General features: G+C 44.7%; 1 protein-coding gene across 4 annotated transcripts in view; it reads right to left on the reverse strand.

Annotated features, from left to right (window-relative positions):
- Window positions 1-26,445, reverse strand: part of WNT7B (Wnt family member 7B) — a 119,484-nt gene that overhangs the window by 59,749 nt on the left and 33,290 nt on the right. The window lies entirely within an intron of this gene.

Consider the following 26,445-nt stretch of genomic DNA (forward strand, 5'->3'; position numbering starts at 1 on the left):
ATGTATAGCTTGGGTGGAAGGAGACCAGCAGCGCCTCCTATTCGCCCAAAGGGCACTGTAGGGATGGCATGTAGTGGGGGGGGGATGCCGAGGGGACAACAGATCCAGCCTCCAAGGAGCCTCCAAGAAGCACCCCACAGCTGTCGCTGACCCATGGCAGTGGCCGCAGTGGGCAAAGCTTCTCTTGGAGGCCAGATCTGCTGCCCCTGTAGGTCCTGTAACCCAAGGCCTCACCTTGCCTCAGGGGTGGGCTGGCCCTGCCTACCCTGGGCTCTTCCAATGCACTAGAATTTTTTTAACTTTCAAAAGTTGGCAGCTCTGCTTAAAAGGACCAAAAGGTCCTACCTATACTAGAGATGTATGTCCATAACTCCATGCAGCAGCTGTTCACTGACAATCACTGAGCATCTTACTGAGTAGTTACAAGGTGAAAGCAGACACACAGAGGCTGCTGCTTTAGCCCTGCACAGACCCAGAGGGAGCAAACCCAGGTTGGGCATCTCTTCCACACGCAATGCCCACACAGCAGCTGTGCTCCTGCATGGTGCCCCCGTACCAACACCATCCAAGGAGCAGGGTTCCAGGCAGCTGTATTTCCCAGCCCTGCCTGGAGACACCAGGGACTGAACTTGAGATCCTTTTGCTTGTTAAGCAAGTGCTCTGACCCTGAGCGGAATCTGATGGTGCACAAATCATGCAGAGAAGCTGCGGGCAGCCTCCTTTGTAGGTGGGTACTTACTTAAGACTTACTGAAACTTTAATTATTGGATAACTAGTGGTGATCTTGTTTGGAAAGGACTGGGTTAAAGACAGTCTGCAGTTATTTACAGATAATTGTCCTTTAAAAATAGTTTCTAAACCAAGGGTTTTAAGAGCTTCTCTTGGCATGTAGATATGCAATGGGTAGCACACAGAGACAGACCACTTGGGAGCATTTCAAACTGAAATAAGAAATGCAGCCACATGAAAGCTAACTTAGTATCTCAGATTTAAACTGTGTCCTGGTTGCCTTGAACACTCCTTGATCCTTAGAATGGCTCAGATGTTCCTCCAAATTGTTCACCCAACTCTAATGCCCATTGAACTACACATGCTCTCGCACATGCGGCAGGATTAGAAGGTCATGGGTTCTGTCCCTTAACGAGGCCTATTCACCCTTGTCACAAATCTACTCGGTTGATGGACAAATCTTTGTGATGAGCTGCCCACCCATTCAGAGGGTCAACAAAAAATCTCACTTATCTTGGAAATTTGACCGTGAGACTGACAATTGCCCATGGACGGCTGGGATGGGATGCAGTGTGGGGGCAGGGCAGGGCAAAGATCAGGATGGGATTTGTTGTGTGTGCAGACTTGAAAAATTAGGGAGGAAATCTCAAGCTCAGAGATATTTTATGAATACTTGAGTTTTTCAGACATAAAGGGTGCATGTTTACATATTTGGCCCCATTTCATTACATAAGCATTTAAAGGCAGAAATAAGGACACTGTTGTATAACTATGTTTGTTCTCACAAAGATTTTTTTTAAGCCCTGCCCCTTTCACCAAAACAGATTGTGAAGCTCCCGTTCCCGTTCAACTTTCTGCTTATGTTCACTTGGGCTACAATAGCTTATTTTGCACTAGCTTCTGAAGAGGAGGCAATAGTAAACTGGCCTATAACAGTTTCCTGTTTTAAAAAAGTAAGAATTCAAGCATCTAATGCATGATCTTGTGGTAGTTCTGGTTTTTACCATAGGCAAATCCAAGCAACATTGCTATCTGGACAGGCAGTTAGGAACTTGAGAAACTGATGTGGTGGGGATTTTACAAAGGTACAAAAGGCAAAATGGGAACAACGACTTCCCAGATACTAGAAAACAGGGATTGTCCTCCTTCTGGAAGCAGTAATGGCCACCTCCTGGATGGCTTTAAAAGAAGATGAGACAAATTTGTGGAGGATAAGGCTAGCAGCCGCTATGAGCCATGATGTCTATGCTCTCCCTCCACAGCTGGAGGAAGCAGTGCTTCTGAATCCCAGTTGAAAACCACAGGAAGGGCGAGGGCTCTTGTGCCTGGGTCCTGCTTGCTGGTGGCCACAGGCATCTGGTTGGCCACGGTGGGAACAAGATGCTGGACTAAAGAGGGTCCATGCGCCTGATCAGGCAGGCTCTTCTTATGCTCTTATGAGGAGCACAGGTGTCAGGAGCCAGAGTCAGGAGTAGGTCAGCAATAAAAAAAGCACCAGTGACAGTGAAGTGAACTCCTTATTCCAAGAAACCAAAACAGCACAGCAACTCTTCCCAGTAGGTCTCACCCCAGTGAGGCAGTTGAGAAGGTTGAAGTCCTCACCTTCCCACTCCTCCCCTGGTTCCTTCCCCACAAGCCTAAGGCTCTTTGCTCCTCCCTCTTCATTTCTCTGCGTGTTCTGGGAGACCAGGGGGGAGGGGAGCTGGTCGCAGCGGGGGAGGGGGAGATTCCCCAGATTTACCTCCTCTGTCTCATCTTCAGCCTCTGAATCAGACTTGCCTCTGCCCCAGCCTCTTCCTGCTCACTTAACCCTGTTATCTCTTCAAGCTTCTGACACTTCCTCCTCCCATTCTTCTCCCTCTTCTCCCTCTGACCACTCATTGTTGTCCCACCACCAACCCCCTGGCTCTGAGCCTTCTTCCCTGGGGGTTCCCTGGGGGATTCCCAGCTGGTGCCTCCCACCACTCCTCAGCATCCAGCCAGTCCATGAGAATAGGTCAGTTTAGTGACCTATGATGAATAGTAACAGGAGTCTAGAGGAGGATCTTGCTAGTATGCTTTTTAACATGAAATTGGACTTTAAATTGAGTGCTAATTCATATTTGGCATGGAGCACTGAGAGTCAGCCACAGATTCTGAAGCATGCAGAGAGGTGGAAGTAGGAGTTCTGGCAGGATTAGGATTAGAGACAGGGCAGAGCTGTGGGGCAGAACCACAGGTGGGTCAGTCGAGAGCAGGGATCAGCAAACGTTTTTAGCAGGGGGCCGGTTCACTGCCCCTCAGGCCATGTGGCAGAGGGTGGCTTTTCTCTCCCCAGCCCCTCCCCTCCCCCTGTGTCCTCCGCCGCTCTGCCTGCAGCTGGCAGCCGGGGGCGGCACCTCTCCTTTCTGGGCCAGCTTTTCCGGGCACCAGATGCGGGGCCAGCAGGCACGCCAAGCTCCAGCCGAAGCCCTGAGATGCCCCCGTCACAATGCCCACAGCATGGCCAAGGATGGAGAGGCCAGTGGGCGGGTGGCGAGTCTGGGCTGTGCAAGGCTTTGGATTGGCTGGCACCAATCAAAGCCTCCAGCTCCCTTCCTCCGCCAGGAGAAGGGAGGAAGGAGGCGCCGCTGTGGTGTGTAGGGGGGGGGGGAATGGCGCCTGGGGAAAAAAAGAAGAAAAAAAAAGGCGCAGCCCGAAGGATCACACTGATACAAGTGGCATTTCCGGGACTGTCCGCGGGACCGTCCAGAGGGCAATTGGGCCTGATTCGGTCTGCGGCCCTTAGTTTGCCGACCCATGGTCCAGAGGCAGAGTAGAACTGAGCTGAGAAGACCAAGCAAAGAAGCCTGGAATGAAGAGACAGGAAAGTAGCAGGCAGAAGAGCAAGTGAGAAGATTAAGATGGTAGCAAACAGAGCCTAGAAGGGCACAAAACAGGCAAGGTCAGAGTCTGGCTGGTCTGAAAGTATATATAGTTTGGCTACGTCATAAAGCACCAATGGACTTCTTGGTGGTGGACCTGGAAAGAGAGTGTCGCCCCATTTGTTATCACTGAGTGCCTCACACCTTGCATCGCTCACGGCACCCTTGGATGGCTCACTCCAAGAGCTAAGAAATGCAGTCCCAGCTGATCTTAACAACATGCACAAGTTCCAACTGTTCCTATTTACCAGGGACAGTTCCTGTTTTTCTGGTCCCTCTCCCCAGTCTTTGATTGTTCCTATTTTCTCAGCTGATGCCTTTGCAGAGAGTGCTGCCTTGTTAAAATGTGTTTAAAGTGAGTTGTCATCTCCAGGATTCAGGCCCCCGCCCTGGGGTATCTAGAAATTGAACCTTGGACTGGGTCATAAGGTCATTTCATGTTTATTGCACGTGCAGGTAAATGCAGTGGTGGACTTTGGACTTTAACATTTCAGCGGCACCCTGAGCAATGAGAAAATTCAGTGCCCCTCTGCCGCTTGCCTTCCGTTGTTTGCCACTGCTTCCATGCCCCCTGCAGTGCATTCTTGGCTCAGCGCAAGCGAACTGGTTGCAGTCCCCTAAACCCCCCTCTGACATGTGCATCATCTCTCAGGCCCCATGCAGCACTCGGCCTGCCTTTTGACATACCAGGGCTGCAATGATATATTCTGAACTGCTGATAAAGTCATGTAGGACAGTGACATTTTCCTAGTATATCTTTTCCCCAAAGAACAAGAAGCCTTCTGGCTTTTAAATCAATGGAAGATGGACTGTTGCAGAATCAGTGAAGACAGTACACAGCAACCAGAATAAAAGTGTCATCAATAAGACACAGTAGTGTTGAAATGCAAATAATGAGCAGTGTGTCTCTATTTTTGCCCATTAGATGCACCCTTCCTTTGCATTTGGATGGATAGGCATTTCAGAGAACCAGACAGGAGTGGACTCTAATGTCCAGCCTCCATCCACTGAGTGTCAGGATCTCAGCCTCAGGGCAGCTCATACAAGGGGTGGCTAGGGAGGGGCAGGCGGGCAGCTGGGAGCTCCCATGTTGTGCAGTATGAGCTTCAGTCAGTTTCCATGCAAATTCTCACCACCTTACAAGCTTTTCCACTTACTGAGCACCTTAAAGAAAACTATGCCAAGAATGTTTTAATGATCGGTGGTAGTTTTTTACAAAAAATATATAGATGCAGTAGGTGTTCATCATGTTATTTGTCCAGGAAGTAACATTAACAAATAAAAGCAAATGTTTGGAATGCTTTCACTGAAAGGGCTTCATGAAATAATACCTTAATGCTGCCCTCAGAGTGTATGGTTTAGTGCTCTTTGAAACAGCATGCTTGTGTTTGTCATGCTTCACACAACGTCTCCCATCCCAGAATGAGGTGCCAGTGGGTGGGGAGAGAGAATTCCACAGCCTTCTCATTGCATAAGCAGCAGATTAAGAAAATTGTTCAGTTTTGCTTGATTGTTTGTTGCTTGGAAAACAACAGGTTCACGGGGATCTGATAACTAATCCATTGGGCACATTGCTCTGCTAATACAATCTAAACATTACAAACCAATTCCCAAGAAGTGTGCGGGACCCAGGTTTATTGTTACAGAACAACCCTGGATTCCCATTCAAATCTCTACTCTGAAACTTCAAAAGCTTTTATGGCACACAGTTTGCACTGATTTCAGTGGCAAGTTCAACTTGTGATAGATTCAGAGTGTGTGCTAACCTCTGTGAGAGATGGAACTGAAATTTTTGTTGTTTGTGCTATGAATATTTTTTTAAAAAAATATTAAGCACCTATCGTGTAGAGCTGTAGGCCTATTGAGACCATTCTCTCCCCCCACCATCACCCCACTAGTACTGACTAGCTAACATTCATTTGTAAGTGATCGTGTGGATTGGGAGCCATTTGCACGGGAGAGTCAACAGGTTGTAGTGGACAATTGACATTTCCCTCACCTGCAAATTCTCCCTTGCAACCACTTGTCCAGGCTGTTGTTTCCCCCCACCCACCCCCCACACACAGCAAGGCTAATTTTGAATCTTAAAAGCTGGCTAAGCAAGAAATGATGGGGGGGGGTCATGGGAGAAAATAAGACCATCTCCCTGTTTGCCGGTTCTTCCCTGCAATCCCCCCCCCTTTACATTTGCACCAATATAGATGCTTGCAGATTACAGCGGGGGAGGCAACTCCCAGCCACTCTGAGCCAGAAAGCGCGATCTTTGTGCCCCCTGTGTCTGTGCCCTTCACAGGGGAAAACCTGGCCAACTCCTGGGAATAGTTACCCCACAATCTTTTCCTGGGCTTTAGTTGAAATGCAGGAAAAGCCAGGGATTGGCTACCAGGTGCCTAATATCAGCACACTCACCAGTTTTTTTTGAAGGGAATTTGTTAAAGGAAGAAATAACTTTTTTTGGGGGGGTGACCTTGCCATTATATTGTAGCATGTCAAGAAGTGTTAACCCAGCAGTCTTCAACCTGTTCTGACCAAAGACTCACCACCTTTAATGCAAAAATGCATTTAGGGACCCATTTTTTATTTTTAAAATAAATTCATCATATGTTGGTAGTGCTGCTGTTGTGGCCCACCTATATCAGGCCAGGCCCCAGTTGCTGACCAGTGCCCACCAGTTGTGGATCAGTGGCCTACAGAGTGAAGGGGGTGCTCCCTCATCTCTGCCTTGTAGAGGAAAGGAGAAAGATTTTGCTTGCTCTTCCAGATGTTGCCATGTGGCTAAATCTGAATAGCTATGTGGTGCTGTGACACTGTCATCTTCACCAATTAGCTGTGAAGTCCTACACCAAAACAGCAGCATGCCAGAGCTGTGAAACAGGTGTGAAAAAATACAGAATACTATTTTTTAAGGGATTTTTCAGAGTCCTCTAGAGCTCACATAAACAATTTTTTTTAAATGAACCTCATGAAAATTCAGTGTTACACTACTAAAAATAAATCTTCTCACAATAAGCCTTTTCCCCCCCTTAAGGATCTGATTGGATGTGTTGTTGTTTAGTCATTTAGTCGTGTCTGACTCTTCGTGACCCCATGGACCAGAGCAGGCCAGGCACTCCTATCTTCCACTGCCTCCCGCAATTTAGTCAAACTCATGCTGGGAGCTTCGAGAACACTGTCCCACCATCTCATCCTCTGTCCTCCCCTTCTCTTGTGCCCTCCATCTTTCCCAACATCAGGGTCTTTCCCAGGGAGTCTTCTCTTCTCATGAGGTGGCCAAAGTCTTGGAGCCTCAGCTTCAGGATCTGTCCTTCCAGGGAGCACTCAGGGCTGATTTCCTTCAGAATGGAGAGGTTTGATCTTCTTGCAGTCCATGGGACTCTCAAGAGTCTCCTCCAGCACCATAATTCAAAAGCATCAATTCTTTGGTGATCAGCCTTCTTTATGGTCCAGCTCTCACTTCCATACATCACTACTGGGGAAAACCAGAGCTTTTACGGATTGGATGTAGCCAACCATTTACAAGCAGGATTTACTCCAGTAAACTGCAGTGTGAAGTCATAATTTAGTGGTTTGGTATGAAACACTGAAACATTGCTCTTTGCAGGAAATACTGTTTCCAAATGATTTCATTTAAGTAACTTTGTTTAGATGCAATAAAACAGATTGCAAATACCAAGCTGATAAAGCAGAGCAGGCAGGCAGACAATCAGAGCTGGAATCTAGCAAGTCAGCATGCTGAGTTCTGCATGCCCGGGGGCCTTTGGACTTGTTTCAAAGCAGCAGCTTGCCATGCCGCATGGCAAACTGAAGCTATTTATCTTCCTTGTCCACACAGCAGATAGATGACTGTCTCATCTTACCACCTGAGGCTCTCTCCTCCCCATGCAGGTATTTGGAAACATTGGCAGAGGTGCAAGCCTTTGGCGTGAACTGAAAGGCACAAACCACGGGGCTCTTCACTTGTGGCTTGAAGCCCCTGGAGCCTCTATCAGCAGAGGAAGAGGGAAGACAACTCCAACCAAGGGACTGAGGGAAAGAGTTCAACCAAATTTCAATATGAGAAAGAGACATTGCCAGCAATCTGCATCTCCAAAGCAGATTGCTTATTTCTTATTAGATAAAAACGGTGATTTTTTTCCTTAAAAAAAATGTTTAGGGGTACTCGCATTTTCCTACTCATATTGAAATACTGCCCCTCAATGAGGCCAAACATAGGTTCACAAAATGTTTAGGGGTATGCGTACCGCTGCATCCCCCCCCCAAAAAAAGCACTGGATAAACAGAACCTCTCAAAGCAGTGGTAGTATTAAAAGAAAACATTTGCAAACATTGTCTCCTGAGGCTGATTGATGCCAACAAGTATTTTCAAACGGGATCCCGCATGTAGTTGTGCTTGGTGAGGAAATGGGAGACAGGACAGTCTTCTTACACACCAGGGGAGCTATGAGATATGCAGGAAAGAGCTGAGCACCCTTTTACTGCCAGCAAATGTTGACAGTAAATAATGGTGGGCAGAAGGACCTAGCTGTAGAAGGGAAGCAAGCATCCATTCATTTGTTTTCCTTAAACCAGGGCCTATAAGAAGGTGGAAAAAAGGTTGCATGTGCATGCCAAATTCCCCCCTCCCCGGGACACTTTAACCCTTGAGGAAGATTGCTCCTTTGAAGGATGAGGCAAATTGTGTTGGTCCAGGGGCCATATTCCAAGCAAACCACTGCTCCTGGGTGATTTTGTCTACCTGCTCCACAGAATAGTGAGGCAAGAGGGATCTCTGTCAGGCCACATCCTGAGACCCTCAATTTGCATAGAGTAAATCAAGTAAAGTAATCTGCCTACTCACAGGATAAAGGGCTACTGGGAACTGGGCTCTGCGGATGTGCAGTTTCAGTCATTCGTCCTCCATGTTTACTCCCCACACCCAAGTTTTCAACCCCAGAAATCTGAAGTGTGCATTTTGTTGGATGTGCCGTATCTGCAGCACAGGGACACCATCCATACTGGAACACACATGTCAAAAATGTCCCCCCCCAAAAAAAAACCCCTCAAAATTTGTCAGGGATTCACACTTGTATACCTCTATATTACTTTCTGTACCTCTCCTACATGAATGTTTTCATATCTCATATGCTATCAACAGTCCACGAGAAGAATTATCTATTTTGCAACTGTTCACTTCACATCACTGCTAAATTAGCAACCAATCTTGTGCTGTAACATGTTCACTGTGCAATCAATAAACAATGGAAAGACAATAATCCACTTAGAAAATAAACTGACTGTATATCAACATTCTCTATAATACTTCTCCACTGTGAGCAGTGGTTTGCTTTATTCCAGAAGGAACTCGTGGTTTCAAATTTGACATTATCTATCTGCATAACCCACATAGTTGGTGCTGTAGCATTCTGAATTTCTGATAGAGTCATCTCTTTATAGGGCTGAGCCAAATTTTCAAATATTCCCTCTCAATGACAACCTGGTTATCAGCCAAGAAAATGGGAGAAAACAGCTATACATTCTCAGGAGGAAAAAGAAAATATTACTTTAAATGGCCCTTTACTTTGGGTTTCTGACTGTAACAAACTGCTCTGCTGTATTGCTGGAAAATGCATCATTGCCGAAAAAAGATGGTTCCACTGCTCTGCCACTGCTTGATAAAGATTCCCAGAAAAAGTTACTGCTTCTGCCTCCACCGCCAGCATTTATCATGGTAAGCACACAAAGGCATTTTTTAAAAAGAGTTTACCCAGCACCATTTAACTGAGCCCCCCACAAAAGCCATTCACTTTTAGAATTTACCCAGCACCATTTAACTGAGCCCCCCACAAAAGCCATTCACTTTTAAGCCTCAACACAACACACCACTGCCATCCATTCTGGACTTTCCCCAGTTCTTTTTTATTTTAAGGAAAAAGATTTAAAATCCATATTTTATATTCAATAAATATTATCAATAAAGAACATTTACCATTAAATATATGCATATAAACCCCAACTGTCATATGACTATAAGTACATGACCTAAACATTTCCCCATTTTATAGGCTCTAGAAAATTCTATTCAACTATATTTGTTATTTATTTTTTGAATATTTATTATCTGGACCAGTGTTTCCCAAAATGGGTGATACTGCCCCCTGGGAGTGCTGGAACAATTCAGGGGGCGGTAGTAGCCTCTGATGCAGTTGGGGACGCTGAATAAAAATAAGGGGGCAGTGGAAGCATAAAGAAGAAAAGGAAAAACTATTTGTGCATGTTTCATCTGTTGTGTAATGACACTGACCGCCAGGTTGGGCGCTGTTGTGGGATGGCAACAAGGCCTCCCCTGGATCCAACGGGTGAGCTGAGAGTGAGGGGTTTTCCTGGGCTTGGGGGAATCCTTTGCAGCTTCAACCAGGCCCAGGAAGTGGATCACAGCTTGTCTGCCTGTTTGGTCAATGGCAGTCGGGCTGCAGTAATGGGACTGCCTCTGAGGCAGATCAGACTGAGCCAACAGGATGTCTGAAGAAATATAGCTAATATAGCTTCATAAAAAGGTAAAGGTAAAGGGACCCCTAACAGTTTAGCTCAGACGTGGACGACTCTGGGGTTGTGGCGCTCATCTCTCTTTACTGGCCAAGAGAGCCAGCGTACAGCTTCCGGGTCATGTGGCCAGCATGACTAAGCCGCTTTTGGTGAACCAGAGCAGCGCACGGAAACGCCGTTTACCTTCCCACCGGAGCGATACCTGTTTATCTACTTGCACTTTGACGTGCTTTCAAACTGCTAGGTTGGCAGGAGTAGGGACCGAGTAACGGGAGCTCACCCCGTTGCAGGGATTAGAACCGCCGACCTTCTGATTGGCAAGCCCTAGGCTCTGTGGTTTAGACCACAGCACCATCCATGTCCCTTATAGCTACATAAAAGAAGGCAAATTTGTCACGGTATCTTTCAATTTGTTCGCTTAAAGAAGATAGATTTCCAGGGGGACACTGAGGTTTTTTTTCTGAAAAGGGTGGTAGGACAAACAAGTTTGGGAAACTCTGATCTGGAAATATATGAAGGCGGCTTGCAACATAAAACACCATAAAACAAATATATGTAAAGCATAAATAAAATTATGAATAAAACAGCAACAGATACTATTTACTTAAAAAGAAAAGCTTGTGTTGTGAAGGCCTCCCACTGCCAGTGCCCTTCCACCGTTCAGCTTCCATTCTTAGACCAAGATAAAGTTCACAAACCAGGACACTATTTCTAGTTTTGCAGTGTTTGTAAACCAAATAGTTCATAAACAGGACTGTTCTTAAACCGAGGTACCACTGTATTATTCATCTGAGCCACAAGACTGTTATTAAATCAGAAAGTAGCAATGCTTGTTGTGGTTTAACTTCTAACATGCAGGCAATTAGTAGAAAGGGCAGCATATATTTTGTATCAGGTGAAGAGATTTCCTCCCACAGTGACTATTCCAGGACCTAAATCCAAAAGGCATCTGGAAGAATTCTTCTGAAACTAATGTAGTAAAAAGTAGACAGCTTGACCTAAAGCTTGTCAACTGAAATTGGCATATGTAATAATTTAAGAAGCTAATCACATCCAAGCTTTCTCCCTTTGCAAGCTCATGAGATGGCACAATTCTAAGGGACAGAATGGTCTGTTCCACTTCAGGTAGCAAGTGGGGGGAATTACATGTTATAATACCCCTCTGTGTATGATACAGCCAAACTAGAACAGAAGGGAATGGACCGAGGACTCATCCAGACTTCCTCTTGTTTTTAGGCACAGATCCTTGCTGTAAAGTTGCATGCACTTTTTTTTTAACCCCTGCACTTTCTCCACAAAACCCTCTCTTTACCGTTGAAAACAATTGTACAGAAAACCCGAATTGCCATTTTGTCTGATTCTTTAAAGAACAGGTATTCCTGGGGAAAACAGTGAGGCAAAAAACCAAACAAACACTCAGATGAGACCCGGGCAAGACAGGTGCCCCAAAAGTGAAGGGGAAAAGGTAAGGGTTGATGTGATGTGCCAAGAGGTTGTTTGTTTTGCTTGTAGGGAGTTTGAGAGGTGATCCCACCTGCCCACTGTGGGGAGAACATTCCAGGTTCAGATGGGACAGCAGAGCCCACTGCATACTTTTCTCTCCCCCCCCCCAAGTCTTCAGGCTGAAAAGTGGGGGAGATCCCACTGTAGTCTGAACTGATTCAGTTCCCTTGTCTACCTCGGGGCATGGTTAACGTAGCAATATTGCTGTGCCTACGATATGACTGCTGAGCCCAGTCAGAGCCTAGCTGGGGCCGGGTTTGCTTGCAGGGTGCTGACAGAGTGCCAAACACAGGCTGTGCTGATCAGTGATCCCTCAGCATTAGTGTCAGCTAATTCAATTGTTTACCCTCAGGTTTAAAGACTAAAAATGTCACATTGTTGCCAAACTATTAGATGTGGAGTCCTAAAACAGCTCACTTAGCATGCAGAGGCCAGTCTCATAAATGCCTAATGACAAAGTACTGTAGGGTTCTTTCAAGTGTTCCCAAAGTAGCTGCTTATTTTATGAAGAATAGGGTTATATATGCAGAATACCCACAGAGTGACACAAGGAGTTCCTTGGCACAAACTTCCCCAAACTCCGTTGTGGCTTTGCCCTTCACAAGCGTGACCCTGTGTGTAATGTGATTATGTGGCCACATAATTGTAGATTATTTGTAAATTGCTGCATAATTAGGCTCTAAGGCTCTCTAAGCTTTCACTGTTATGAAACATGTGTCTAGCATTTCAAAACATGAGGGGAAAGCGGCAGAAGGGGTGAGATCTTCTTCAGGCACTGTGTCCTCTCCCACACCCCATGAAAATGCCTCAGGAGTGAATGGGGCTGCTCTGGAAGCACAGGTCTACTCAAGTACCATAGATGAACTGCCGAGGAGAGCCAGCATCTCCATGTGAGTGATTCCTCACAACGGGATATAATTCTTTTACGTCGGCATTGCTGCCAAAGTGGAAATCATGGCAACTGTAGCGATGCTGATGCACATATTAAATGGCCTCTCAAAAGCACAGTCTGACCAAAGGCCAAGAGCAGACCCACACCATCCGGATGTTATAGTGGTGGGATCATCATCCTATAGTGGCTCTCAAGCTCCTAAAACAGATGAAAGAACAAGCTCTATTTCTTAGTGAGGTGGCATACCTATATCAGGATTGTACCACATCAGTCTGCAGGTGGAAGAATACTCCACCATCATCATTCCTCTACACAAAGTAGTATGTGAAGGAGAAGACTTCTAGCCTAGCCTTTTCCTAATATGCAAGTTTTCTATCATATGTAGGAACATTTTTCCCCTGTTGGGGGACATTCCAGTATGTCAGCTCTCTCTTTCATTCTGAAATGGCACTAATAGTGCAATCTACTCAATACTAGGCAAAGATAAATGGACCCCTGACCATTAGGTCCAGTTGTGACCAACTCTGGGGTTGCGGCACTCATCTCACTTTATTGGCCGAGGGAGCCGGCTTACAGCTTCTGGGTCATGTGGCCAGCATGACTTAGCCGCTTCTGGTGAACAAGAGCAGCACACGGAAACGCTGTTTACCTTCCCTCCGGAGTGGTACCTATTTATCTACTTGCACTTTGACGTGCTTTCGAACTGCTAGGTTGGCAGGAGCAGGGACTGAGCAACGGGAGCTCACCCCGTTGCAGGGATTTGAACCGCCGACCTTCTGATCAGCAAGCCCTAGGCTCTGTGGTTTAACCCACAGCGCCACCCGCGTCCCTCTACTCAATACTAATCCCCATTAAATTGAGCAGGATGTACCCCCAAATGAATTTGTTTAAGTGTGCAGCCTAAGGTCCATCCTAACCCAAGTTTGTTGTTTAGTCATTTAGCCGTGTCTGACTCTTCGTGACCACATGGACCAGAGCAGGCCAGGCCCTCCTGTCTTCCACTGCCTCCCGCAGTTTGGTCAAACTCATGCTGGTAGCTTCAAGAAAACTGTCCAACCATCTCGTCCTCTGTCGTCCCCTTCTCCCTGTGCCCTCCATCTTTCCCAACATCAGGGTCTTTTCCAGGGAGTCTTCTCTTTTCATGAGGTGGCCAAAGTATTGGAGCCTCAGCTTCAGGATCTGTCCTTCTAGGGAGCACTCAGGGCTGATTTCCTTCAGAATGGAGAGGTTTGATCTTCTTGCAGTCCATGGGACTCTCAAGAGTCTCCTCCAGCACCAGAATTCAAAAGCATCAATTCTTTGGCAATCAGCCTTCTTTATGGTCCAGCTCTCACTTCCATACATCACTACTGGGAAAACCATAGCTTTAACTATACGGACCTTTGTTGGCAAGGTGATGGCTCTGCTTTTTAAGATGCTGTCTAGGTTTGTCATTGCTTTCCTCCCAAGAAGCCGGCGTCTTTTAGTTTCGTGACTGCTGTCTATGTAACCCAAGTTACATAGAAGTAAATCCTACTGAATTCTGAAGAACATAATTCTCAGTAGACATGGTTAGGACTGTGATGTAAAATACTTACAGGCCCATAATTAGGAGAGTGTTAGTCATAAAATCAGGTGGGCAAAGATGCAGGAAACTAGGGGCATATTTCTTGATGACTGGCATGTGTGAATCACATAGATTAGTGGCAGATCCACTGCCATGACTGCTGATGCCTGTTCAGCTCTCTTGGCCCTGTTGCCAATATCCATGCAAGACTGAACCTGTATCAAAAGTCACAAGGTGACACGCGACAAACTGTTGGTGGCACCACTTCTGACACAGAGCAGACACTGTTGCTGAGAGACCACGTTTCTCTTCAGGTGTTGATCAACAGGGCTGCTAGCAGATCCAGAATACCACCATTAGCACTGACGTCGAAACAATCCAGGTTGCATGGTGAAATTGGGATTTGCCAATGTCCCAAGGCTACCAAAGATGTCCACCTCCTGCATTGGCCCAATCATAGAAAGAAAGTAGACAATCAGCAGAAGTGCCAGCATTTTAAGGCTGCAACTGTCAGCTATGTAAGAAAAGAAAAGAGAGAAGGGGGGGGGGGGAGCAGCTGCTTGCATTTTAGATTGAGACACGTGGGGTCAGCCCTGCAGATTGATTCTGGATTCCTATACTTCAGATCTCATAACAGATAGCCTTTTGATTTTCACTGACTGACTGCCCAGGGATGGTGACAAAATGTTATTTGTCTAAGTGGACTGCAAAACCTTTGAACTTCCAGATTTTCACACTGCCCCCAAGGCTCAGGGGACATATTGGTAGTTACAGGGATCCGTTGAGGAGGAGCCCACACCCCAAATTCCAAATCTGGCACTGACATTGTCACTGGCATTTAGATGAAGAAATTAAGGTGAATATGAAAATGGACCTCACAGCCCCCTTTCTGCTTCAGTACCCAACCCGCTTTGTCCAGTGTGTTTTAAATTGCTTCTGGTGTGCTCATTGACACAGCTCTGAAACTGTGTCATTGACAAATACTGTATTTCAGATGTCATTTTATATGCATTGTGGTATAATAGAGCTAACTTGCCAATTGTACCTGCCATTGTACTTGTACTTCTCCCATTGGTTGACAACAGCACTGGATTCAGGGCAGGGCAGGCGTCCCCCCCCCCCCACAGGGGGCTGAGTGCAAAATTGAGAAGCTCTATAATTGAGAAATCCATCTGGGGGCGCCAAATTTTGGTCTCGCTCAGGGCACCATATTGACAAAGTTTACCAAAGTCCTGTTTGACCCCCATTTCATGGTAAAGTTCCACAGCCTCTGACACTGGCCAGACCAATGACCAGGGTCCACATGGTAACTGTTGTGGACACTCCAAAATATCCATTTCATTGAAGAAAACTGGTGACATTCAAAATCCACACACACCCCAAAAATTACCCCCCCCACACACACAAAAAAAACTACAACAAAGCACAGACAAAAAACAGGCAACACCCAAGCCAAACAATAAAGAACACCAAACCTTCATTTTAAAAATGAAAAAAATGAAATGAAAGAGTGGAGAGTATTGGAGAACAAATGTGTGCCTGAGAGCGCCATGGTGTGCCATGTTGAGAGATTTTCAAGAAACCTACAACAGAAGTCCTACCTTCAGGGAAAACTTGTGCTGGTAAACTTTGTGCCAGCACACCAGGGATTCTCTGCTGAATACATTTCCATGGATGTGGACACGGTCTTTCCCCTTCCAAATATTGAGCTCTAATGTATATTTAATAGGGGTCTTTTCTAACCGCATGCTGCAAGACATTTTGGCATCATTTCTCTCCCCTTCCCCTAACAGTAAAGAGAGACGTAAGGCAACATTTTAAGATACGGATCCAAAGTACCCCAAAGTCATGAGGCTCTTTGCTATTTGGAGTCTGGCATTCTGTTATTCCTAAAGTGAGCACAAGGTTCTAATGCATGGACTTGGGTCCAATGTTTCCATGGGGATACTGGATGTTCTAACTGCTGTGTGTGTGTGTGCAAGGCCAAAAAAGAATACATATAAAAACAATAATTATATGTTGGACTTGGAGAAGTAGAATTACATTATATAACAGCAACAAGTCGATATGTGTCTCCCCCCCCCAATCTCCCTTCCATTCCACGGCACAGCAATTTGCGAGCGGCATATATTCTGCTTGCATGCTGTCCCATCATCTGAACATTCTTTGCCTCGCAATGGTTATATTTTATCCCCTGCTGATTCCCAGATTTCTGATAGGGTTGCTGGTGGTCATTGTAATGATGTTCTGTAAAAATGTGGTGGTTGTGATTCTTTAGATACCAGTGTGGCTTTGATGCCCACAGTTACCACTTTTTCTTGGACTAATTCTCTCAGAACTGAAATACATGAGCAGAAGTCACATGGGAAAATTTAGTTCGGAAGTAGACAACATGGTGCCCACGAGATGTTGCTGGACTGCAATACTGCAGTCTAAATACTGTAAGGCTAAAACAGCCTTACAACCCAATTCTTATGCTTAGTGAAGTCTCACTGTGGTCCAGCCTTTCTCAACCTTCGGTCCCCAGATGTTGTTGGACTACAACTCCCATCATCCCTAGCTAGCAAGACCAGTGGTCAAGCATGGTGAGAGTTGTAGTCCAACAACATCTGGAGACCCAAGGCTGAGAAAGGCTCCTGTGGTCAAAAAGGTTTAATCCCAAGTGTGCAGGATTTCAACCTTACTTAGATACCGCAACGAGATATATTTTCTGTCTTAGTTCAGATGCAGCAATAAACCACAGTTTTCTGTTACATCATGTATCCACTGACACATGCTTCAGGATCCCCTCCGCTTCACACACAAAGGAAGGCGATTTAAACATTCATTCCTGATTAGCAGCAAACTGGGGCGGATCATTTCCCATGAATATGCCCAGTCCAATCCAAGCCCAACTGTCACCTCAGAGATCTATCTGTGGGAGCTGCTGGCTATGTGCAGCATTTCTCCTTTCTGACTTCTGGCTGCTTTTCGGAGGGAGCCTGGCAAGCTTGCTTTGCAGCTCCTCTTTTGATGCTAGCTGGATGAGTGCCCCAGTCCATAGATCCTTACGCAGACTGCAGTGGACGGCATGCATACAGCTGCATGTGAGGATTCTTTGTGCTTGCTTGCTTGCTTATTTGTTTGCTAAAGAGATTTCAGCCAATGGGATGAGAGCTTGCAAAATGGTTTAGAAAAGGGCAGAGTTCAAAACAGAGTTGAGGGAATGCTGCTCAAATCCATTTTTAAAAGCATCTAAGCTAGTGGTCATCACCATGTCTTGCGTGGATTCCTTCTCTTTCAGGTACATGCTAAACAGAGGGCACACACATGCAGATAAGCAGCAGAGTGTATAATTGGGCTTAATTTAGATAATGACTAAAAAAAACACTACCCAGGTTACTTTATAAAGTTGCAAGTGCACTGATAGTGCATTGAGGTAGTAATAAAATGCAGTAGCTATTTTGTTGTGAAAGGTTTATTGGCCATGGTGCCTGCATTCATGCTCTGAAACTAGAGCCTATTCAATGGAAAAAAGGAATGTTCGAGCGCTGGAATGGAAGGAGGGTTGTTGTTTTTTTGTTTTGGAAGGGTCTAGAAATTCCATCCAAGTACAGTTACAATGACCAGGCAATTTTTTTAATTCAACGTTGAGGAAACCAGCACAAATGTACCCTTGTAATACCCCTGCTACACTATAATGTCGGCTTGTGAAATGAATAGAGGCTCTGGAACGCAGGCACAGCTCATCCACTTACCAAGTGGTGGAGGGACAGAGAGATGCCTAAAGTAGGGACGGGGAATCTGTGACTGCCCAGATGCTGTGAGGTTACAAATATATTCATCCCTAACCACTAACCAAGGGCCACTGGTGTCCAGCATCATCTGAAGGACCATAGCAGGGGTGGACTTTGGTCATCCGTTATGACTCTTCTCAGTTTTGTGCCTCTGCAGATCAGCACCCTGTGTGGGGAAACCACCTGTGCCACCCTAAAACTGGTGCTGACAGCAGGTTCTCTATCCCTGACCTAAAGTAGCAGGTGATATGGGCCGTTGGACCAATATATATATATGACACTCACATGAGCCACTCTTCCCCCTCCCTTCTTTTCAGGAGGAATCCTGGCACTCTTTCGTCCACATGGAACACGTGCATCAAATGCCACATTTGGCAGGTGGGCATGAGAATTTTTCAACAGCATAGACAAAACAAAAGAAAGCATGCAAACTATGGCTATATGGATGTACATACGTTGATTTACACTCAGGCACATGACAGAAGTCCTCTACGTACCCAAACACAGTAGCAGAGATTCCTAAAATGGTGCCAGTGTTGGCAAAGTATGGCTGCAACACCTTACCAGTAACTATAATTTCAGAAGCTCAATGTAAGGCCAGTCAATTAGCTCATTTCATTAGAGCATAGAATTTATAAAGCGTACATTAAAACAGCCCCAACTTAAAAAATAAAAATCAATTATGTCCCTGTTATCTGTTAGTCCCTAACATCTGTTCTAATGAAATGATTAAATGCTGAAGAATCTTCACATAAACTCAGAACTGTGAATATTGAGTCCAAAGTAGAAATGAATTTGTTGCACAACATTCTCCTCAGTTAATTTTGATAATGAAAAGCCAAATGTATTTTTGATAGGTGAATATTTAATAAATGTTTCATTTTCAGCATCAGTATTTGCCATATGATTACTTTACAACAGCAACTAACACTTGAAATAATACAATATCTCTCTGAGTGATAGTATTTAACAATAGGTAAAGGTAACAATACCCAACAGCTAATTTGCAAATCCATTTAGTAAATTTTGTACTATGCTCATCCATTGATTTAAACAATCATGGGTTATTTTCTCAATAGGCAAAAGCCTCCAGCACTATTAAAATTCAATTATAAGATCCCTCCCTTTTCCTTTGGTAGAATGCATAAATGCATTACTTTCAATCTATGTTACAACTAGCAAGGTCCAATAAGGTATAAAATGCATGTACTGTATTTAAAAACATTCAAAAGACTATCAAAATAATAGTATGCAAAAAGGGATTAAAACACCTGTCAGCATACTACATGCCAAGATAGCCTTGTGTAAAAAAAATGTTTTAAGTGGCAGGAAAAAACCAGAGTACAGTGAAGGCGATCTGCCTGAGATGACTAGGCAGGGAGCTCCCAAGTGCGAGTGCTGCGACACTGAAAGATCAGTTTCTTAGAAATGAAGAATGAGTATTATGTGGCAGCTGGAGCAAGGCCAGTTCTACAGAGCAGTCACATGGGAATATATTGGGGAAGCAATCCCACAAGTTAACTGGTCCTAAGCGCTTGAGGGATTTATATGCTAAGAGTAGCACCTTAAACTTGGCCCAGTAACAAATTGGCAACCAGTGCAGATTTCTGAGCAGATGAGTTTTTTATTTTATTTGTTTATTTAAGACAATTATATACCACTTAAACAGGGTCTCACTGCAGCACTCTGCACTAAGAGCACCAAGCGCAGTGTCCAGATCAAGCGCAAGGGAAGCCCCACGTAGAGTGCATTTCAGTAGTCCAGCCTTGAAGTCACCAGTGGCTAAACTACTATGGTCCAAAGATGGTTTTAGTTATCATACTAGCTGCAGCTGGTGAAAGGTGCTTCTAACCACTGAGGTACCTGGGCCTTCCCCAAACTGAATCCAGAAGTACTCCCCAACTACTCCTTTCTGTCAGGGGTGAAACTAGGCTTTAATTCACCTGGGTCACCTGGCCCCCCCCCCACCCATGTGCATTTGTGTACACGCACACAGGCTGGGACCTCAACAGTGCCCCTCTGGAGGCTTCACCTGGGGCAAAAAAGACCAGCTAACCCCCCACCCCGGTAGCTACAGCACTGCTGTCTGTTAATATTATATATATTTTTAATTAAACGGAAGTCAATGGTCTTAGGAGCAGGCTCTGTGCCTGGTAACAGCTTTAGCCATGGTGCCATCTGGGAAAGGGTCTGCAGTTATAATGCCTAGTTCTGCTACTTTGCAAGGTATATCATTAGGATCCTCATATCTAACTAGCTACTGATGAGTTACCTCTGTGTTAATTAAAGTCTGGGCAGGAAACAAAAAATGTTTGGAAAATGTGACATATACTATAGAGGCTGCCTGGCTAGGTTGGTTGTACCCTATGTTCTTGCTGAGTCTTCCATCTCGGTCTGGCCCTTCTGACTCAACATGACTTCCTGAGCTAGACTCTGGCTTTGTTCCTCCAATGCTGGTTTCTGCCCAGTCTACTGATTCTTTATGTGGTGTGGCTTTAGTCTAAAGAGTTCCTTTTCTCATGGTTCCAACACTAGCTGGCCATGGTTACAGACATGACCCAAGTCCTTTGTTGCCTGTACATTGGGTATTTAGACCTTGAATAGTCTTTGTTGTTGTTCTTTGTAGGAAATTATCTTTTTTGTGGCAAGGTTCGACTGGGTCAACAGTATACATCACTTCCTTATTTGGCAGTCATTTCTGACACATTCAACCCAAATATTTAGGTTTAGGGAACCATACACCTACAGAACTAGCTCATGCCCTTAAAAATAGCCAATGAAAGAGAATTTAAGACAATATAATGTGGCTTTACTCTTTCCTATATATATATATTCTGGGAAACAAGATTGTTTGAGGGATTGTTATTGGGATGTGGAAACTTTCATCATCGATCCAAACATGGCTCAAGTCTGAAATGACCAGGAGTGGGGGAAACAGTTACCATTTGGCAGATGTTTTGTGGCAAAGAGGATTACGAATGCGTCAATGATCTTAATCCAGTTCTCAGTGGGCAAGTCGCCACATCACAGAAACCACCACCACAATTGGCAATCTGATTGTCAGCTGTAGCAAGTTGGCTAAGGTTTAAACAAGTACAGGGAGAGAAGAACAAATCCAGAGGTTGCCCTTTCAGGTCATGGATGAGACACATAGATGGGCCTGATATGCAAAGTTCATATTGCATTGTGGGTGGGTGAGGAAAGTTCAGCTCTAAAGGCACTGTGTAAAATAATATAATGCACTGCATTTAATCCTTAAAAACGTCCCTTTTAAAGGACATGAGGAGAGAAGCTAAATGCACATATTCATTGTTTGGCTTATTCAGTTAATAGAACAGAGAGAACTAACTTTTCTAAAACCAGAGGCCAATCTGGCAAGACTGCATTTTATCCCTGCCTTCTTCCTGACCTTGAATGTTCATTCATCCCCATGGTCCCAAGGAGTAGCAAATGTCCACAGAACCAAAAACCACCATCACTGCCATTTTGCATGAAACACCAAAGGAGGCCGGATTGAATGGAAGAGAATCCACACTTTTCACATTGTGCAGACCTAGTTCACTGGGAGTTTCAGCAGAGGGTAAATGTTTGGCCTACTTTGGCAAATGTTGGAAGCCTAAAGAGCACAAACAAGGGAGGGAGGAAAGAGATGTTTTTTCTAAAACCAACCAACCAACCAAATCACCCAAGATGAGGGTAGTCCAGCCCCTCAAACCAGGTGGGCCACCAGAGTACTTCCAACACAGAACCATATCATAAATTAAAGTGTCTGTAATATAGTTAATATCATTTAATATAGACAATATATTTAAGTGAATATATATATAACTAAATACACAATTAATAGATATAATATATTTATTTATTAAACAAAAATTAATACACAAACATATTATGCGCTTTCATCAACAATGCTGATATCGAATCCCTGTCTGGATAAAAAGGTGGAGAAGAAGAAGAAGAAGAAGAAGAAGAAGAAGAAGAAGAAGAAGAAGAAGAAGAAGAAGAAGAAGAATCTAGAAGGCTCCTATTTAGACTGACTCGAGCCTCTTGTGAAGCCAGTAAATAAATGCAGCCCATGAAGAATGAGTATCAGTCACTATTTCTCAAGGTTGTTGTGAGGGATTAAACAAGGAGTGGGGAGAACCGTGTATATCACCTTGGGCTGCTTGGAGGAAAAGGTGGGATATAAAAACAATTAATAACAAGTAAAACAAATAATTTTAAAATAGAGGGAGAACACACATGAGTCTGAAGTGGTAGCAGTGCATTCCTCATCTGAGGACTGATCCTAAAATATTCCAAAGGCATTTCAAGGGTCCCCAGGACACCTGAGCTTAGCCATAATGCATGCTGGGAGTTGTAGTTCTTGCTCCCTGGTGAGGTTCCTGCAGGTCTGCTGACAGCTGCCAAGCCAAATGTCCTTCATTGCCCCTAACGCACACCAGGCGGCAGTTTCCAGCTGTGCACCAAACATATGCAGGACTCACCATGGCGTCCAAGAATGACAAGAGGGGGAAATGAATGATAAGCACCAAAGCCTCCTCCACAAGCCCGAATCTGAGTCTTCATGCTCTTGCTGAGAGTTTGCCATCGCTCCTCAGACCTTAGCAAAACATAGCTTGCCTCCACCCATCCAGGGGTCTCCCTCTCTTCTCACCCATTGCTTATGATTTTGGAATGAACTAACTGAGAGACAGGATTTCCTTCACAGCGCCAACCCCACATAGCCAGTGTTACCCCTTTCACTAAGATTCATAGAAGAAACATAGAGAAAATATGGAAGAGAATGGCTGTTGCCACTAGCAATGCTCCTTTGGGCAAGGACCACCAACAGAAGCCACATGTTGGACCACCCGACTCTGGATCACCAAATTCAATGTCCTCTCAAGGACTGCATTACTTTTGGAAGCATTGTATTTATAGTTTTCAATTTTACAACAAATACATAATTATTTAAATCCTCTCATTATCCACAACTTCCCCTCCCCACCTTCCATGGTTCATTAAAGTTCCCCTAATTCAAGTGCATATCCAAGATGTTCCTTTACCCTTTTATTTTCACCTTCAGGCCTATTTCATTTTATTAAACTTTCTCTGCTCTGATTATTCGAGTCCTGCTATCATTTAAAGATGTTTACAACAGTGATTCATGGGTTCCAAAAATTTCCCCTCCAGGATTGCATATTCCCCAGACTGTGCTTCAGGGACTAGAATAGCATTTTGTCATCAACCCCCTTTTGGACACTATGTGGCATATTAAATCCAAAACCAGGCCTAATTTTAGCATGGGAGCGTCCTTGAATATGCAAATAGCAGTCTTAGAGAGGTTTTGTTTTTGTCAGGCCATGGCAGATAAAGAGTTAAACTTCCATTCCCCAGGATCCTGAGGCTGCTTAAACTTCACCTCAGCTGCCATTTTAGACAATGCCCCATCAGATTTGGTTCAGTCCCTAGTTCACATATAGCAAAAGGCCTTGCCAGCGCCTTGCATGATCGGAATGTGCACCCAAGAACACTTTGCCAAATCTTCTACAACATGCAAGGATTTTATGGCAGACACAGCAGTGTGGAAAGGATTCCCTGATGCTATAAAGTTTGAAAACAGGCTGGTGTGATTAATTGAAATCAGTGGCATTATGCCAAGGATGGATTTGGCACAAGCAACCTTTAATTGTCCCCACTACAAACTGAGAGGAATTATTTCACTGCATTAAGTAGCATCACTCATCACTTCCATTATCCCCCAAGATGTCTCACAGTGAATACAACCTATGCCAGATCCTGCTGCAAACCTAAGGAAGGTTTTGTTATTGAGTACAAGGAACAATAGCAACCCAAGAGCTATCAGGCAGCCCAAGATATGATAATTCTTGGAACACACATTATGCAATATTAAGAAAAGCAAAACAGGAGCTTAGGTTACCAGCAATCTCAGAGGCTTAAATAGGGCAACTGATAAATGCAGCAGGAGCATTCATGAGAGGTCACATTAATTTGGGGTGCGGAGACAGAAGAATAGGAAAGTCCATGATACTGAGGTAGTTCAGAACAATGATTCCTTTAAAGGCCTTGTCCTTCAGTTAAACTTTGGGATAAAATATTCTGTGTGAACTGAACACTAGGATACTGGTCTAGTTCTCACTGTGGTAGTGAGTCTTCCTCGCTGGGCTGTATCACTGCAGCTGGAGATGTGTGTGTTAAGACTAAGTTAGCCCTTCTCTATGAAATGGATGTGGGTGGATTTTGTGGGTGGAGGATCATTCAATCACTTGAGTCTCTCAGGTAGAGCTGGAATGCTTCTCACACAGGCTGATGGCCTCAGTAGGAACCATTGTGTCCCCTTGCTTCTGTGCATACGTCAATAGGTTGTTGTTTGAAATTTTAGCTACATTAGACAGTTAATGTTACAAGGTTGTTAGGAAAACAGCATAGAAATATAAAATTACAATATTAGAGTAACCAGATAATTGGGAACTTGCCCAAATTAAAGTGTACTAAAATGCTTTGTTGTCTGGTGAATGTACATCTAAAATGCATGCATGTTTTTCACTTTCCAGTTTGTTAGCAAATAAATGCATGTCCCGTTTCTATTGGTACTAGCCTGACTTCCATTCTGTGCTCCCATTTTTGCAGTGGACCCTCCAACTGAGAATTCACCCTTTCAAAAGCTGCCTCAGCCACAACCTGCCTATGTACCATCAAGTGGTGCTGTTCTCTTAAGGTCTTATTTCAGAACTACAGATAAAATGTTTTATTATATAAACCATTGTACATAAAGATTTCACTTGGACAAACTCATTATCTTTGCCTTTAATGTCGTCATTGTCCCTTCATCTCCCTGCCGCCCAAGTCCTGCTTCAACTTTTCCACATCCACTCATGTTCAGAGTCTCCTCCCTTAAACAGCTTCTCCCTTTCTTGCCTGTGACTCCTTATCCTGGTACTTTCAGAATCTGCACATGGTGCTACTGTTCATCCCTCCTTCAGACTCAGGCTCAACCCATCTCTTCTGAGTAGCAGTTGAACTAGCATCTAAATCCTCATTCCCCAAACAAACTAACTGCATTTAAGAGCCGCCAGGGCCAGCCCACCCATGAGGCAAAGTCTCTCCACACCAAGATTCTACTTTAGCCATGTCCATTCCAGCAGTGCAAAGGTCAGAGGCATGCAAGAGACATGATCACAGATCAAGGACATGTTCCTGCCTTGCAAAAGCACTCCATGGGAGGGTATCTGACAGGAATAGAGAAGGGTCGTCTATCAATCTTTATTCCTTCTTTTTCCCTCATGCAGATCTTCACTTACCCTTTCTTCTCTGGACAGGGGTGGGTGGACACCATTTGGTGGTTCGCCTCAAGTGCCAAAATGTCTTGGGCCGACCCTGACAACAGCTAAGGACTTGTAATGACATTTGCACCTCTTTTACTCCCCTGCCTCTCTGGTCTCCCACTACCATTAACATTTAGATTTTAATCTTCTCAAGGACAAGGCTCTATCTCTTTTTGCCTATGGGACTCTGTAAAGCACCATTTGGTGTTGTGGTGGTGTTAATAATACCAGTGAAGCCAAGAGTTGGAACAGGTCGTTTGACAGGCCCTGCCTCTGGTCTGATCTGTTGTTCTCACAGGGACGTCTTGGCTTCTTCACAATGTTTGTCACAGGCAGGCACTGTGCTCCACTTTTTACCTCAGGAAGCCTGTGATAGTTTAGCACCCTATCATGTCTTAAGTGTAATGTTTATATTAAGTTTATTTGGACAGGGGCTGAGAGGAAGTTATTTGACTGCAAAAACAGTTTATGAAGCAGCCAGAGCAGCTGACCTTGTAGAGGAAAAGTAGCCCTCTCTTTCACTGCAGTTGTCTGCCAAAGTACAGACATAAAGGAGAGAACCATTTGTCCAGCTGGGCAGAGTGGCCATATTACTTAAGGATAGACACTATGGAAAAAGAATGCAGAATTCAACATTCAGTACTGCCCATGTTTGATGGGATACATTTCAACAGTGCATTTTAAAAACAAGTCCAAAAGTTGTTTGAGGCTCGGGGGGGGCAGGGGTGGAATATCATTCATCACACAAGATTAGTCTGAAGCAAAGAATTTGGCAGTGTTAGGATTTTAAATTATCATCTTATATTTTACTTAGTGGATGCTGGTCCATTAGGGAGAATGGGGCACTGACCCACCAGCTTCGTCTGCCTTCACCCAGTTCAGGGAGTCGCACAGCCTATGGCACCTCCTCCTCCTCCTCCTCCTCCTCCTCCTCCTCCTCCTCCTCCTCCTTCTTCTTCTTCTTCTTCTTCTTTTTCTTCTTCTTCTTCTTCTTCTTCTTCTTCTTCTTCTTCTTCTTCTTCTTCTGTTGTCCTTGTAGAGCTCAGCAGAAGATGCAGGGTGGTGACTGGGATTAGTTGGCTCTGCCTGTCATTATCTCTGGCTCCATCTCCTTTTGACCCCCTTGCCTTTCACGCTACCATGGGCACCAGAGGACATCACTGATTTTAGTACTGATGTCACTTCTTGTTTTGTAAGGCCCCCCTGGGAACCTCATCAGGGAACATGTGTTGATATGCGGCAA

The sequence above is a fragment of the Podarcis melisellensis genome, assembly GCF_964234715.1.
Source record: "Podarcis melisellensis genome assembly, chromosome: 5".
Lineage (NCBI taxonomy): Eukaryota > Metazoa > Chordata > Lepidosauria > Squamata > Lacertidae > Podarcis > Podarcis melisellensis.